Consider the following 12,052-nt stretch of genomic DNA (forward strand, 5'->3'; position numbering starts at 1 on the left):
GTCCATTCCATTGTATATACACCATGTATACACCATTGTATATATACCATGTATACACCATTGTATATATACCATGTATACACCATTGTATATATACCATGTATACACACCACACCATTTATATACACCTCGTATACACACCATGCATATACACCATATATACACACCATTGTATAGACACCTTGAATGCACACCATGTATATACACCTTGAATGCACACCATGTATATACACCTTTTATACACACCATTGTATATACACTTTGTATACACACCATTGTATATACACCTCGTATAAACACCATGAATGTACACCATTCTATAAACAACATGTATACACACCACTGTATACACACCATTGTATATGCACCATGTATATACACCATTGTATATGCACCATATATACACACCATGTATATACACACCAGGTATACACACCAGGTATACACACCACTGTATATACACCTTGTATACACACCATTCTATATACACCATGTATACACACCATGTATATAAGCTAAGTATATACACCTTGTATATACACACCATGTATACACTCCATGTATATACACCCTGTATACATGTATATACACCATGTATATAGACCATTATATACACCATTGTATATACACCGTTGTGTACAGTTTTTTTCATCAGTTTTTTTTTTTTGTGGCTGTAAGCCAGTTCCTTGTTCCATTTCCTAAAGCCTCGTACACACGATCGGATTTTCCAATGGGAAATGTTCGATGACAGGCTGTTGGCGGAAAATCCGACCGTTTGTACGCTCTATGGGACAATTGTGGTCGGATTTTCTTTCGACAAATGTTGGATGGCAGGTTTTACAATTTTCCACGGACAAATGCCTGTTGTGGGATTTTCCAAGCGTGTGTACACAAGTCCGTCGGACAAAAGTCCAAAGTACAAACACACATTGCTCGGAAAGCGAGGGCGAGCCGGAAGCGGTCGGTCTTGTGAACTCGCGATCGTAATGGAGAATTAACATTAAATTTTGAAATGTGGAAATGCAGCGCACAATTCTCTTCTTCTATAATGGGATAATAATGAAGCTGCTTTGCTGGTGATATTGATGGAGTTATTGCAAACTAATTTTCAAAGGCTTTTTTTTATTAGTGATAAGAATAATTTATATATATATATTTTTTTTTTTTGGGCAAGTTACCACAACACCATTATCCCGTCGTTTTTAAGATCAAAGATACAACTGTGTCGGTGTCCCTTGATAATGTTACATTGTATTTGTTTAAATGTAACTGTCTACTCCCAAACTGTCATTTGAAGTAAAACACATCGCCAAGTATTATTCTCCACAATTTTTTTTTATTGTGCATTAACGAAAGAAAACAAATAAAATTAGACATGATATCTGCCAATAGAACTTAACCAAAAAGTGCATTCTATGTATCCAAAAATATAGAAAATATACCAAATCATTATTATTCAACCAAAAAATAAAATAAAAGCCTCATGCATGTGTCCTGCTTCTTAATATAGGGGGGCCACCAATGCCAAGAGTTGGTGAAAACAGGGGTCCATCATCTGGAGATAATTCCGAAAATCATCCGGATTATTCTCCTGGAGCTCCCGCAGCAAAAGCATATGACAGAATTGATCACGATTAACCACTTCGCATCCAGGCCAATTCTGACATTTCTCTCCTACTCCTCCTTTTCTAGAAAATTACATAGAACCCCCAAACATTATATATATGTTTTTTTTTTTTTTTAGCAAAGACCCTAGAGAATACAATGGGGGGTCATTGCAACTTTTTATCTCGGAAGGTATTTGCGCAGCAATTTTTCGAACACGTTTTTTTTCAGAAAAAAAAAAAAAACAGTTTCATGCTTTAAAAAAAAATAAAAAACAGTAAAGTTAGCCCAATTTTTTTTTGCATAAAGTGAAAGATGAATATACGCCGAGTAAATAGATACCCAACATGTCACGCTTCAAAATTGCACGCGCTCGTGGAATGGCGCCAAACTTTGGTATTTAAAAATCCCCATAAGCCACGCTTTAAATTTTTTTTACTGGTTACATGTTTTGGGTTACAGAGGAGGTCTAGGGCTAGAATTATTGCTCTCGCTCTAACGTTCGCGGCGATACCTCACGTGTGTGGTTTGAACACCGTTTTCATATGTGGGCGGGACTTACGTATGCGTTCGCTTCTGCATACGAGCTCATAGGGACAGGGGCACTTAAATAGTTTTTTGTTTTTTTTTATTGTTAATTTTACTTTTATTTTTTAGTTTCACACTTTAAAAAAAAATATATATTTGATTACTTTTTTTCCTATTACAAGGAATGTAAACATCCCTTGTAATAGGAATATGGCACGATCGGACATATTTACAGTGAAATATGGGGGGGTCAATAAGACCCCATATCTCACCTCTAGGCTGGGAAGAATAAAAAAAAAAAAAAAAAAAAAAAAAAAAACAATCACGGCTTCCCAGCCGAGGCGGCGCCGTTATTTTGAATGCAGAGGCCGGGCGTGACGTCATAACATCGCGCCCGGCCTCCGAACGATCGTAGAGACTGCGGCGACCATCTGGTCCGCCGGAAATCTCTATGATCATCATCCGGGGGCCGGCGGATCCTGTGTCCGACTCACCGATGGAAGCGAACAGCCGTTCAGAAACTAACTGAAAAAAACGTGAAATGAAAAGCGCAAAAAGAAAAGCGCAAATCAACGCTCACCAAACTTCTACTAACACGAAATTAGCAGAAGGAGCCCAAAGGGTGGCGCTAAAGAGCTGAAAACCACGTAGTACGTCACTACGTTCCTATTTATATGCAAGACAAAATCCAGGCAGGTTTTTTTTTTTATTGCGCTATAAACAAAAAAGCGCAACAATTAAAAAAAAAACACAATATTTTGTACTTTTTGCTGTAATAAATAGCCACAATTTACAAAAAAAAAAAAAAAAAGCTAATTTTTTTCCTCACTTTAGGCCGATATGTATTCTTCTGCAAATTTTTGGTAATAAAAATCGCAATAAGCGTGTATTGATTGGTTTACGCAAACGTTTTCGCGTTTACAAAATAGGGGATAGATTTATGGCATTTGTATTATTATTATTATTTTTTTTACTAGTAATGGCAGCGATCTGCGATTTTTATCAAAACTGCAACATTATGGCGGACACATCGGACACTTTTGACACATTTTTGGGTCAATTGACAATTATACAGCGATCGGTGCTATAAAAATGCACTGATTACTGTATAAATGACACTGACAGGGAAGGGGTTAACACTAGGGGGCGATCAAGGGGTTAAGTGTGTTCTAACTGTGGGGGGGGGGAGAGGGGGCCCCAGCCATCGCAATGAACATGTCCTTCCTACCCAGGTGGAATCAGAAGCAGTCCTGCAGTCCAGCACAGAAGAAAATTGCCACTGAACTGGAGGCATTTGAGATGAAGGGGAGGAGCCAAGTGAGACGGGGGGCGGGGGGGGGGGTCTCAGCGGGCACAGGAGTGGGCATAACAGGGATCTTCTGTAATAGGTTGGGCAAAGAGTATTTTATTATGTCTGACTGTCAGTGGTTGTTATAAAGCCGCCTGTATGTACATCATGAACACCCGAGGAATGGTGTATGGTGGGGGGTCAGCAACCTTTTTCCACTTAAGGGCCAGATTCAATGTATGTGAATGCATGGAGGGCCACATTCACCCACTAATAAATGAAGATAATAATAATTCTAACATAGTAACAATAACAGTGCAGGTGTACTTCACTAATACAAAGCCAGTTCACCCTGAAGGAGCATGTGGCCAGGGATTCGGATCTTACTGCCCCCTCCCCCATCCTGGCACCCAAGCAGTAGCGGACCGGCGGGTTGCCGACCCCTGATGTATGGGGACAGAAGGGGACATGAGGGCAGTCAGAGATGGGGTCACCTGCTCCATGAGGACACTGATGGGGATACCTGCTCCATGAGAGGACACTGATGGGCAGGGCCGGATTAACATAGGGGCTATTGGAGCTGCAGCTCCAGGCCCCTTTCTCAAGATAGGCCCATTTGCCCAAAAAAAAAAAAAAATCAAAAAAAAAAAAAAAAAAAAAGATTGACTTCGAGGATTGTAGCTCAGCGATCAGGAGTCACAGAGACCCCACATTTGGGGGGTATGTAGCTAAAGACCCATCCCAGCACTGGTTAAAATATGGGGCTGCTATCATCTATGGTTCCCGAGATACAGGGCTGCTTGCGCAGCCTGTCAGAAGCTACATACAGAGCGACCAGTTTAAACACAATCTGGAACACTGCAGCAGACTGAGAGGATGAACTCACAGGGCTTATAATAATTATTTGTATATTACTTATGATAATTAACCCCTTGCCACCCAGGCCCATTCTGAGACTTCTCTCCTACATGTAAAAATCATCATTTTTTTATGCTAGAAAATTACTCAGAACCCTCAAGCATTATATATTGTTTTAGCAGACACTCTATGGAATAAAATTTTGGTCTTTGCAACTTTTTATGTTACATGACATTTGCGCAGCAATTTTTCAAACTTTTTTTTTGGAAAGAAACAGTTTCATTCATTAAAAAAACCCACTAAAGTTAGCACTATTTTTTGTTGTGTACTAAGCGATGCTTTACATTTTTTTACAGGTTACACGTTTAGAGTTACAGAGGAGGTCTAGTGCTAGAATTATTGCTCTCGCTCTAACGATGGTGGCGTATGTAACCTGTGTATATCTGGCTCTGATACTAACCAGTGCCTACCCAGGGACTAGTATCTGACTAGTATCTCTCCCCAGCCTGTCCCCACACACCCTCTCACCTGCTGACCTGTGAATGGGGCGATCACTCCCGCAGTGTTATTGTGTTCTGCCAGTGAATACAAAGATTAGTGTTGCTAACTATAGCTGGCAGCACTGATTGTTTTGGGGAAAACCTGACAGGCTGGTTGTACTCAAATCGGTTAATAGGTTGACTTGTGTAAAACCAGCTAGCCCATACATAGATCGACTATGGCTGGTCTCTGCTTAATTGGTGTAATTTCAATCCATGTCTGGCCCGATTAACCACTACGCAGTCCCTAAACATCCTTCCACAAACCTTTACATTTTTCCTTCCCAGATTACTTCATCCTCCTCTCCCATACATAGTGCCCACTGTCATACTCTCCACACTCCTCTCCTGTACATACTACTCAATGTCATACCCTCCATACTCCTCTCCTATACATAGTGCCCACTGTCATACCCTCCACACTCCTCTCCTGTACATACTACTCACTGTCATTCCCTCCATACTCCTCTCCTATACATAGTGCCCAGCGTCATACCCTCCCTCCACACCCCTCTCCTGTAATTACTGCTTACTATCCTACTCTCCACACTTCTCTCCTGTATATAGTGCCCACTGTCATACCCTCCACACTCCTCCTCTCTTGTACATAGTGCCCACTGTTATACCCTCCACACTGTTCTCTTATACATAGTGCCCAATGTCATACCCTCTACACTCCTCTGCTGTGCATACTGCCCACTGTCATACCCTTCACACTCCTCTTCTGTACATAGTGCCTTCTGCCATACTCTCTGCACTCCTCATGTACATAGTGCCCACTGTTAGACCCTCCACATTCCTCTCCCTCACCTGCACATACTTCCCACTTTTATACCATCCATACTCCTTCCCTGTGCCTCTTACCCACAAAAACTGTTCTTTAAATTTATACTGAATATCCTCAATGTTACCAGCTCTAGAATGGGCACACTTTTGTTAGTTCAACTAAAGGAAATCTCACAGTCCTCATATTTGTTCTGCCCCATTATTAGTATTTATTTAATTTTGTAATTACTATTGTGATGTATAGAGGAACATAGGGGATGTAAGCTACTCTAAATATAGCAATTGTAAAAAAGCGTTCCTGAAAATATTTTTGAAATGTTGACAACTATGCACTTAGGCACTGCCCAAGGGCCACAGGGTCAGTAGGGGGCCCCATGAGAGGCTCGTGATATTAAAGCAGTAGTAAACTTTTCGAACATTACTACTTTTTAGAGGCCCTAGGGGTAGGTTATGCCATAATGTACAAGTATGCCCAGCATATTAGCACATTAGGGTACACTTAAATTGTCAGACTGAGCCCTCCAGTGCTGTGCTGTGATCAATCCGGCGGGGCCTGGGCACTAACATCTTCACCCGGTCTTCCTTCTGGGTTCTGTGCCTTCGGTCACTTGCCTTGGCCAGGCTGCATTGATGTCATTCCCACACATGCTCATGTGCATCCTCTCTCTCTCACCCCCCCCCCCCTTTCTCCCTCATCCTCGATCCCTTACCCCTCACACCTCTTTCATCCCCTTTCTCTCTCTATCATCCTCCCTCTCTCTCTTTAATTTAATTTGTTATAACAAAAAAATGTTTGCATTTTTATTTACTTATTGTTTATAAAAGGCCCCACCAAAATCCTCAGCACCAGGCCCATGATGTTCTTAATCTGGCCCTGCTGATGGGGATACCTGCTCCATGAGAGGACACTGATGGGGATACTTGCTCCATGAGAGGACACTGATGGGGATACTTGCTCCATGAGAGGACACTGATGGGGATACTTGCTCCATGAGAGGACACTGATGGGGATACTTGCTCCATGAGAGGACACTGATGGGGATACCTGCTCCATGAGAGGACACTGATGGGGACACCTGCTCCATGAGAGGACACTGATGGGGACACCTGCTCCATGAGAGGACACTGATGGGGATACTTGCTCCATGAGAGGACACTGATGGGGATACTTGCTCCATGAGAGGACACTGATGGGGATACCTGCTCCATGAGGACACTGATGGGGACACCTGCTCCATGAGAGGACACTGATGGGGATACTTGCTCCATGAGAGGACACTGATGGGGATGTCCTGGCTGGGGATTCGGATTTTACTGCCCCCTCCCCCATCCTGGCACCCAAGCAGTAGCGGGCCGGCGGGTTGCTGACCCCTGATGTATGGGGACAGAAGGGGACATGAGGGCAGTCAGAGATGAGGACACCTGCTCCATGAGGACACTGATGGGGATACCTGCTCCATGAGAGGACACTGATGGGGATACCTGCTCCATGAGAGGACACTGATGGGGATACCTGCTCCATGAGAGGACACTGGCTGGGATACTTGCTCCATGAGAGGACACTGATTGGGATACTTGCTCAATGAGAGGACACTGATTGGGATACCTGCTCCATGAGAGGACACTGATGGGGACACCTGCTCCGTGAGAGGACACTGATGGGGATACTTGCTCCATGAGAGGACACTGATGGGGATGTCCTGGCTGGGGATTCGGATCTTACTGTCCCCTCCCCCATCCTGGCACCCAAGCAGTAGCGGGCCGGCGGGTTGCCGACCCCTGATGTATGGGAACAGAAGGGGACATGGGGGCAGTCAGAGATGGGGTCACCTGCTCCATGAGAGGACACTGATGGGGATACTTGCTCCTTGAGAGGACACTGATGGGAACACCTGCTCCATGAGAGGACCCTGATGGGGACATCTTCTCCATGAGAGGACACTGATGGGGACATCTGCTCCATGAGAGGACACTGATGGGGACATCTGCTCCATGAGAGAACACTGATGGGGACATCTGCTCCATGAGAGGACACTGATGGGGGACACTTGCTCCATGAGAGAACACTGATTGGGATACCTGCTCCATGAGGACACTGATGGGGATACCTGCTCCATGAGAGAGCACTGATGGGGACATCTGCTCCATGAGGACACTGATGGGGACACCTGCTCCATGAGAGGACACTGATGGGGACACCTGCTCCATGAGAGGACACTGATGGGGATACTTGCTCCATGAGAGGACACTGATGGGGATACCTGCTCCATGAGGACACTGATGGGGACACCTGCTCCATGAGAGGACATTGATGGGGATACTTGCTCCATGAGAGGACATTGATGGGGATGTCCTGGCTGGGGATTCGGATTTTACTGCCCCCTCCCCCATCCTGGCACCCAAGCAGTAGCGGGCCGGCGGGTTGCTGACCCCTGATGTATGGGGACAGAAGGGGACATGAGGGCAGTCAGAGATGAGGACACCTGCTCCATGAGGACACTGATGGGGATACCTGCTCCATGAGAGGACACTGGCTGGGATACTTGCTCCATGAGAGGACACTGATGGGGATACCTGCTCCATGAGAGGACACTGGCTGGGATACTTGCTCCATGAGAGGACACTGATTGGGATACTTGCTCAATGAGAGGACACTGATTGGGATACCTGCTCCATGAGAGGACACTGATGGGGACACCTGCTCCGTGAGAGGACACTGATGGGGATACTTGCTCCATGAGAGGACACTGATGGGGATGTCCTGGCTGGGGATTCGGATCTTACTGCCCCCTCCCCCATCCTGGCACCCAAGCAGTAGCGGACCGGCGGGTTGCCGACCCCTGATGTATGGGGACAGAAGGGGACATGAGGGCAGTCAGAGATGGGGTCACCTGCTCCATGAGGACACTGATGGGAACACCTGCTCCATGAGAGGGCACTGATGGGGACATCTGCTCCATGAGGACACTGATGGGGATACCTGCTCCATGAGAGGACACTGATGGGGACACCTGCTCCATGAGAGAACACTGATGGGGATACCTGCTCCATGAGAGGACACTGATGGGGATACTTGCTCCATGAGAGGACACTGATGGGGATACCTGCTCCATGAGAGGACACTGATGGGGATACTTGCTCCATGAGAGGACACTGATGGGGATACCTGCTCCATGAGAGGACACTGATGGGGACACCTGCTCCATGAGAGGACACTGATGGGGACACCTGCTCCATGAGAGGACACTGATGGGGATACCTGCTCCATGAGAGGACACTGATGGGGATACTTGCTCCATGAGAGGACACTGATGGGGATACTTGCTCCATGAGAGGACACTGATGGGAATACCTGCTCCATGAGGACACTGATGGGGACACCTGCTCCATGAGAGGACACTGATGGGGATACTTGCTCCATGAGAGGACACTGATGGGGATGTCCTGGCTGGGGATTCGGATTTTACTGCCCCCTCCCCCATCCTGGCACCCAAGCAGTAGCGGGCCGGCGGGTTGCTGACCCCTGATGTATGGGGACAGAAGGGGACATGAGGGCAGTCAGAGATGAGGACACCTGCTCCATGAGGACACTGATGGGGATACCTGCTCCATGAGAGGACACTGATGGGGATACCTGCTCCATGAGAGGACACTGGCTGGGATACTTGCTCCATGAGAGGACACTGATTGGGATACTTGCTCAATGAGAGGACACTGATTGGGATACCTGCTCCATGAGAGGACACTGATGGGGACACCTGCTCCGTGAGAGGACACTGATGGGGATACTTGCTCCATGAGAGGACACTGATGGGGATGTCCTGGCTGGGGATTCGGATCTTACTGTCCCCTCCCCCATCCTGGCACCCAAGCAGTAGCGGGCCGGCGGGTTGCCGACCCCTGATGTATGGGAACAGAAGGGGACATGGGGGCAGTCAGAGATGGGGTCACCTGCTCCATGAGAGGACACTGATGGGGATACTTGCTCCTTGAGAGGACACTGATGGGAACACCTGCTCCATGAGAGGACCCTGATGGGGACATCTTCTCCATGAGAGGACACTGATGGGGACATCTGCTCCATGAGAGGACACTGATGGGGACATCTGCTCCATGAGAGCACACTGATGGGGACATCTGCTCCATGAGAGGACACTGATGGGGGACACTTGCTCCATGAGAGAACACTGATTGGGATACCTGCTCCATGAGGACACTGATGGGGATACCTGCTCCATGAGAGAGCACTGATGGGGACATCTGCTCCATGAGGACACTGATGGGGACACCTGCTCCATGAGAGGACACTGATGGGGACACCTGCTCCATGAGAGGACACTGATGGGGATACTTGCTCCATGAGAGGACACTGATGGGGATACCTGCTCCATGAGGACACTGATGGGGACACCTGCTCCATGAGAGGACACTGATGGGGATACTTGCTCCATGAGAGGACATTGATGGGGATGTCCTGGCTGGGGATTCGGATTTTACTGCCCCCTCCCCCATCCTGGCACCCAAGCAGTAGCGGGCCGGCGGGTTGCTGACCCCTGATGTATGGGGACAGAAGGGGACATGAGGGCAGTCAGAGATGAGGACACCTGCTCCATGAGGACACTGATGGGGATACCTGCTCCATGAGAGGACACTGGCTGGGATACTTGCTCCATGAGAGGACACTGATGGGGATACCTGCTCCATGAGAGGACACTGGCTGGGATACTTGCTCCATGAGAGGACACTGATTGGGATACTTGCTCAATGAGAGGACACTGATTGGGATACCTGCTCCATGAGAGGACACTGATGGGGACACCTGCTCCGTGAGAGGACACTGATGGGGATACTTGCTCCATGAGAGGACACTGATGGGGATGTCCTGGCTGGGGATTCGGATCTTACTGTCCCCTCCCCCATCCTGGCACCCAAGCAGTAGCGGGCCGGCGGGTTGCCGACCCCTGATGTATGGGGACAGAAGGGGACATGGGGGCAGTCAGAGATGGGGTCACCTGCTCCATGAGGACACTGATGGGGATACCTGCTCCATGAGAGGACACTGATGGGGATACCTGCTCCTTGAGAGGACACTGATGGGAACACCTGCTCCATGAGAGGACCCTGATGGGGACATCTGCTCCATGAGAGGACACTGATGGGGACACCTGCTCAATGAGAGGGCACTGATGGGGACATCTTCTCCATGAGAGGACACTGATGGGGACATCTGCTCCATGAGAGGACACTGATGGGGACATCTGCTCCATGAGAGAACACTGATGGGGACATCTGCTCCATGAGAGGACACTGATGGGGGACACTTGCTCCATGAGGACACTGATGGGGATACCTGCTCCATGAGAGGACACTGATTGGGATACCTGCTCCATGAGAGGACACTGATGGGGATACCTGCTCCATGAGAGGGCACTGATGGGGACATCTGCTTCATGAGGACACTGATGGGGATACCTGCTCCATGAGAGGACACTGATGGGGACATCTGCTCCATGAGAGGACACTGATGGGGACACCTGCTCCATGAGAGGACACTGATGGGGATACTTGCTCCATGAGGACACTGATGGGGACACCTGCTCCATGAGAGGACACTGATGGGGATACTTGCTCCATGAGAGGACATTGATGGGGATGTCCTGGCTGGGGATTCGGATTTTACTGCCCCCTCCCCCATCCTGGCACCCAAGCAGTAGTGGGCCGGCGGGTTGCCGACCCCTGATGTATGGGGACAGAAGGGGACATGAGGGCAGTCAGAGATGAGGACACCTGCTCCATGAGGACACTGATGGGGATACCTGCTCCATGAGAGGACACTGATGGGGATACCTGCTCCATGAGAGGACACTGGCTGGGATACTTGCTCCATGAGAGGACACTGATGGGGATACCTGCTCCATGAGAGGACACTGATGGGGATACTTGCTCAATGAGAGGACACTGATTGGGATACCTGCTCCATGAGAGGACACTGATGGGGACACCTGCTCCGTGAGAGGACACTGATGGGGATACTTGCTCCATGAGAGGACACTGATGGGGATGTCCTGGCTGGGGATTCGGATCTTACTGTCCCCTCCCCCATCCTGGTACCCAAGCAGTAGCGGGCCGGCGGGTTGCCGACCCCTGATGTATGGGGACAGAAGGGGACATGGGGGCAGTCAGAGATGGGGTCACCTGCTCCATGAGGACACTGATGGGGATACTTGCTCCTTGAGAGGACACTGATGGGAACACCTGCTCCATGAGAGGACCCTGATGGGGACATCTGCTCCATGAGAGGACACTGATGGGGACACCTGGTCAATGAGAGTGCACTGATGGGGACATCTTCTCCATGAGAGGACACTGATGGGGACATCTGCTCCATGAGAGGACACTGATGGGGACATCTGCTCCATGAGAGGACACTGATGGGGACATCTGCTTC

General features: G+C 48.2%; 1 protein-coding gene across 1 annotated transcript in view; it reads right to left on the bottom strand.

Annotated features, from left to right (window-relative positions):
• Nucleotides 1-12,052, bottom strand: part of LOC143986961 (ALK tyrosine kinase receptor-like) — a 317,275-nt gene that overhangs the window by 148,160 nt on the left and 157,063 nt on the right. The window lies entirely within an intron of this gene.

This window comes from Lithobates pipiens, unplaced genomic scaffold, assembly GCF_037356315.1.
Source record: "Lithobates pipiens isolate NorthernLeopardFrog02 unplaced genomic scaffold, aLitPip1_a1.2 Scaffold_18, whole genome shotgun sequence".
In the NCBI taxonomy this organism is placed as follows: Eukaryota; Metazoa; Chordata; class Amphibia; order Anura; family Ranidae; genus Lithobates; species Lithobates pipiens.